This window comes from Marmota marmota, unplaced genomic scaffold, assembly GCF_001458135.2.
Source record: "Marmota marmota marmota unplaced genomic scaffold, marMar, whole genome shotgun sequence".
NCBI classification, from domain to species: domain Eukaryota; kingdom Metazoa; phylum Chordata; class Mammalia; order Rodentia; family Sciuridae; genus Marmota; species Marmota marmota.
Window position 1 is genome coordinate 10,732,967 of NW_025999983.1, and position 6,069 is coordinate 10,739,035.

The following is a 6,069-nucleotide window of genomic DNA, read 5'->3' on the forward strand; positions in this document are numbered from 1 at the left end:
TATATATATCATTTTTTAAAAAACAAGAAAGACAAAATAAAGTGAAAACAGCTTTCTTTCCAGAAAATAAGTCCTAATATCTATTATGCCTCAGAGATAATCATTTTGTGTATAATCGATCCTTTTTGCAACTATAAACACATAGGCATATATGAAATTTAACTCATTTATATTAGTGTGAGTGTTTATTTTGTGCAAATGGATATGAACCTTGTTGGGGAGGTGCTGAGAGGTAACCTTACATAGGACCACTGGTCAGGAAGTTGGCTTACTAAAATCAAGACAAAAATCTACTGGCTTGGATTTTATACTATTACCCTGAAGGGTAGGAGGGGGTAGTAATTGTGTCTACAGTGCAAAAGCATCATGCAAAGAATTTTGTGAACACAGAACCTACTGCAAAATTTGGACGACTCAATATAAAAGTAAAAATATAGGTCTTCCTGTTCAAGAGTAAGAATTTTAAGACAAAACAGCAGAGCAAAGGCTTTTTAGTATAAGGTGCAACAATTCAGGGTGCATACCCATGAAGCCAGCCCTCTGTGTGTGTTGTCAAATTCATCCATGAAACAATGGAAATGTCATCGCTTTTGCTAGGCAGATGGAGAGCTGAGATGTAGGAGTTTCCATCCTTAATCTTCTTTCCAGAGCATTTACCTGTAGGATATCATGGTTTGGAAATAGCATCTATACCAAGACAATATCAATTCCCCAAAGAAAGAAAATATTTGACCCTGATATTGGTCATCTGGACAATGTGAATTTTCTGTTAGAGCTGTTCCAACTCCCAGCTACCAGATGTCTGTAAAAATTCATAGCAGGCTATTAAATTTAGCAGATCCTGTCTTAATTAGATTAGCTTTTGCACAGCACGACGGCTGAATGTCTCTCTGATGGAGGGTTTATAAAGATTTCTGGTGGGAATTCTTTATGGAAGATGGAGTCTTTTATCCACAGAGACTGACGAATAGAGAAGAAGGAAAAAAAGACACCCCACCTCATAATAGTATAAAACTGTGGTCACGGCGTGTCAAAGCAGAAACACGGGTCTTTATTTCATTGATGTTTCCTTTTTATTTGGCTTCAGAACAGGATGGTTGGGGATAAAGATGGGGGAGGGGTGTTCGAAACGACCAGCTAGGAAAATAACATAAGGGAGGTGGAAATCTACAAGCAAATCTTGTCATCAAATCCTCCAATAAATCCTGCACCAAAGGGGTGCTCAGTGTTCAGTTGCCTGTTACAGTCTGAGTTTTTTTTTTTCTTCTTTTCAAGGAGGAAACAAAACTGCACGGTTTATCTTGAGCTGGTCTTACGTAATTAAACTCATCATCTATTCTTGCCCCCTGTTTAAGGTCACCGCAAAAGCTCATGCGACACAACACCAGCAGCCTGAAGTCCCCTCTTCATTTTCCCCTCTGCATTCTGCCACCGGCAGAGGACCTGGCCTGCAGTGTTTTGTGGACACATTTCTTGTTTATTGATGTGGGTCCATACATGATAACCGTTTTGAGAGCCAAGTGTCTCTTCTCAGCGCCTGGTGTGCAGACCATTCTGTAAAGGCAAAGGATGTGGGTCATTTTTCTTGTCTTAGCATGCATCAGCTGAAAGCCCGTGTCCAGGCTGACCTTCCCTCGGCTGTGGAAAGAGACAGAGAGGACAAGAGGAAGAAGACACGCATTTGTTTCCACCTCACAACCTCCTGATAGTGGGCATGGGGGGAATTCAGGCTTTCCAAACCCCAGAGCACATGAGAGCGGGCTGGGAGCGAGGGTGGCTGGGAGAAAGAATGGCCCATCATTTGTTCCCGAGGCACGCAGATCAGATTCACATCGTACACAGGCAGGGTTACTAGGCAACTGATTAAATAAACGTGCTGGTCCTACAAGCGAGCTTGCAATTAATTAACTTAACCATTTTCATTTCGACTGTTTTCTTCCCTTCTCCACCTCAACTTGCTTTGAGATTCTGAAATGGGAGAGGCATTGGGATCTTCTTGCATGCAGAAGGCGGCTGGGAACCATTTGCCTTCCTGCCCGATTCCTTCCCAGGCTCCCAATGGAAGAACCTGCTTAGCAGGTGATTAACGCGTTAAGTAAATAAAGCATATGTGTAAAGGCCCAAAAGTGCTGCACATACATGGATTCAAAATCCGTTATGCTTCCTAGTCCTGCTATTGCTGGATAGGACAAGGTGAAAAGGAGCATACGCTATGGAAAATCATTTAAATAGATTGTTTCAATTCATTATGGCAGAGGCTGGGGAAGAACCCTGCACAAGCCACAGGCACATCCCCTTCCATGCTATGGGACAGAGATGCTTCCAAACCTGAAAGCATCTTGGAGGGGAGGAGGCCTGAACCATGTCTTGAAAGCCCAGAGGGTGAGGAGCAGGTCTGCTGTGAACAAAGACCAGGTCAGGCTGGTACCGTTGCAAGCAGCTTGGTTCTGTGGCCATGTATTTGAAGTCATCAATGAACGGTTAGGAGAGGGGTTGGAGCAATTGGTAGGGCCAGACTGTAGCGGCCTATTCATGTCTCTGACTTTATCCTGTGAGTAATGGCAGACACTGAGGGATTTGACAAGGGATGACATGTAATCAGGATGTCACTCTTCAGTCGTATAGTATTTGGTCACATGGCACCAGGACAGAGAAGCAACTGAAGATGCTTTTGTAATAGTTCACAAGAAAGACTAGAGAATTAAGCAGGGGAGGAGGAATTTGGTGGGAGAGACAGCGTGAGAGTAGTTTGGCCCTTGGCCCTGGATTAGGAGTGGGTAGGAGGGCAGGAAGGATGGCGGTCAGGTCAGCCAGATTTGAGGCAGAGCCTATGGTGGGAGCCTTCACAGAAACCAAAGAGCAGAAAAGAGGGAGGGAGGAAGGAAAGAAACGAATTCTGCTTTGTACTGGTTACGTGTGAGGTGTCTCTGTCCAGAAGGCTATTGGTTAAATAAAGCAATTCCTTAATAATTCCCTAAAGACAGGGTTTGGGGAGGATCCCTTATAGAATCTACGCTGCCAAACAAACTCCCATATAGGACTATAGGAATTTCCATAGTGATTTTCTAGAGTAGAGAATGGGTATGGAGAAGGGATGGGGCCAGACCTTCTGAGCCTTCTCCACTTAAATGTCTGACAGTAACAGCCAAAGAATCAACCGATAAGGTCATCGTTCATCTCAGCTCCCCCGTTCACCCTCCTCTGTGCTTCTAACTGTGGTGCACAGCTGACGTTTAAGGTGGAGTAGGCGGAATTAGCTACAGGAAAGGGATCATCCTGAAAGATCTGATGCGCACGGTCAAGCTCTGCCACCAGCCCCTACGACAGCGCTGCTTCCTGCTTCTGATGACAGGAGGGCTGGTGACAAGTGGGACCAGGGGAGAAGGTCCTGGCTGCCCCACTAGGGACAGATCACTTCTCCTGGCCCTGGGAACCAAAGTTCTGTTTCCTTTGACAGCAATCAGATTTACATCCTTGCTTTCACATTTGCCTTAAACATTCCAGCTTTCTGTGTAGCCACCGCCACGTCAGGCAGCGTCAGTGAATGTGAATGACTGCTCTGTGCACAAAGGTCTTGACCAGGGACGGCTGGGGAACACCACAGTACACAAGCACAGTGGGCTCCACAGAAGTTTCTTTGTCATTTAGAGGTAACATGGGACACAGAACTGTCACGGTCAGGTGTATACCTCTTCTCCCTCGTTAAAAAAAAATTATGTATATATTCATAGATTATTTCATAAGGTTTAATGGTTTCATCTGTGGAGGTGGGCATGAATGGCCCAAGGCTGGGCTGCTGTGACAGAATGCCCTAGAATGGGTGGCTTCCTACATTGTACGTATCTTGATTATATATGTGCATATACATACAGACATATGTGTGTGTTTGTGTATACATGGGTATGTATATATATGCATACACATATACATGTACATAATCAATACTTATTTATCTTCTTGGTGGTGACTATTTAGTTTGTTTCAAGTTTTTCACAAATACAAACAATACTGAATGTTTTAAGTTTCACCTTAAAATTTCTATTGTCTGAACCAAGCCTGGTGGCACATGCCTGTGATCCCAGTGGCTTGAGAGGCTAAGGCAGAAGGGTTGCCACTTTAAAGCCAGCCTCGACAACTCAGCAAGGCCCTAAGCAACTTTGTGAGACCCTGTCTCCAAAACAAAAAAATTTTTTAAAAAGGTGGGGGGTGTTGAGGATGTGGCTCAGTGGTTTAGCACCCCTGGGTTCAATCCCTGGTCAAAAAAAATTTTTTTCCTATTGTCTGATATTAATATGACTGGACCAGTTTTATTTTGCTTGTTTTTTTTTCTTTTATTTTCCAACTTCCTGTGTCTTTATGTTTCAGTGGACATTTCTATAAAGAGAACATAACTAGAATTTATTTTCCTAGTTTTTGGTTTTGTTTCTATAATAATCTGTCGTGATATCACTAATCTTTAGCTACATAGTTTATTCCATTTATATTTATTATGATTGTGAGTTTTTGAATTTATTTCTACCAACTTATTTTGTTCTTTTTATTCTTTCTTTCCTTCTTTTTTTCTGTCTTTTTTTGATCTGTGTTTTTTTTCTGGTGGTTACTCTCTAAATGTTAACATGAATCACAGAGCTAAGAAGGTCTCAAACAGTATCTCTAGCTTTTCCTGAGTCATGTGCACCTTGACATATTTTCTTTTGAATAAACCCTTTCCATCCTGCATGCTATTAAAGTGTTTTGTGTCTACCTTTTGATACCACTCAAAATTAGATACTGTTTTTATTTTAGTCAATCTTTACTAAAATTTATCTACATGTATGTCACTTTCTTTGTTCAAAGTTGCTCTTTTCTATGAGATAATTTTCATTTTTCTTTAAATATATTCACTAGGAGTTCCTTCAGTGAGGATAAATTTCTTCCTGGGGGTAAATTTTTTTTCCTATTTTAGACATAACTCAGTCCACTTTTGATTTTTTTTCAATGCTATTTTTAAGTTTTTTAAACAATTATGGATTTGCAGAAAGTTGCAAAGATGTGGGTCTGTTCACCCCGACCCTCAGCCTTCCCCAAGGGGAACATCTTGCCAGGTATAGTACAGTATCAGCATCAGAAATGGGCATTGGTACAGACCAGAATTCATTCAGATTTCTCCTCACACCTACATTCATCTCCCTCTCTCCCGTCACATGTATCGCTTTGAGCAACACCCGGTGAAGATACTTAACTGGACCACTGCCCGAGTTCTTCCTGTGCTACTTTTTATAGAAACCCTGCCCCATTCTCCCTCCCTCCTTAAACCCTAATGGCCAGACACTAATCTGTTTTTCCTTTTGTTTCCATGATTTTCTCATTTCAACAACATTATATAAACGAAACCATGAAATATGTAACTTTTCACGGTTGCCTTTTTCTACTCGGCACGTTTCTCTGGAGAGTCATCCGGGCTTTTGTGTGTAACAATGCTGCATTTCTTCTTGTTGCTCAGCAGCATCCTGTGGCCTGGATGTGCACAAGTTTAACCACTCACACTCTGAAGAAGGTGTGTGAGTTAACAGTCTGGGTTCCCGTGCATGACAGAACATTCACATGATGCTCTAGGATAGATGCTCCAAAATTTCATTGCTAGGTCATGTTCACACTTGATTTTTTTTTTTAAAAAAAAGATATGTAGTTTAACTGTTATTTTTTGAATGTAAAATTTAGATTTTGTTTTTTGTCTTTATCTTCATTGTTGCTGTTGAGAAATCATTTTTCTTTGAAGTACCTTTCTGTTTTAAGTAGAGTGTTTTTCCTCTGGCTGTTTTTAGGAACATTTTGCTTTGGTAATCTCAAGATAGTTATTCTTGGATGATGCTGTGGCACATGCTTAAAATCCCATAGGAGGCTGAGACCGGAGGATCACAAATTTGAGGCCAACCTCAGCAACTTAGTGATAGACCCTGTCTCAAAACAAAAAAAATTAAAAAGGGCTGAGGATGAGGATGTGGCTTAGCGGTTCATCCTGATTTTGGTATCAGGGATTGAACCCCTGGGTACAAAAAAAAAAAAAAAAAAAAAAAAAAAAAAAAAAAA

At 41.4% G+C, this 6,069-nt stretch overlaps 1 long non-coding RNA gene across 2 annotated transcripts in view; it reads right to left on the bottom strand.

The window, feature by feature from the left end:
• Nucleotides 1-1,058: 1,058 nt before the first annotated feature.
• LOC125617633 overlaps nt 1,059-6,069 on the bottom strand; it is a 27,911-nt gene continuing 22,900 nt past the window's right edge. For both annotated transcript variants that reach the window (XR_007348716.1, XR_007348717.1), the window contains exon 3: nt 1,059-1,554. This is a non-coding gene — a long non-coding RNA (uncharacterized LOC125617633). The remainder of the gene's footprint in view (nt 1,555-6,069) is intronic.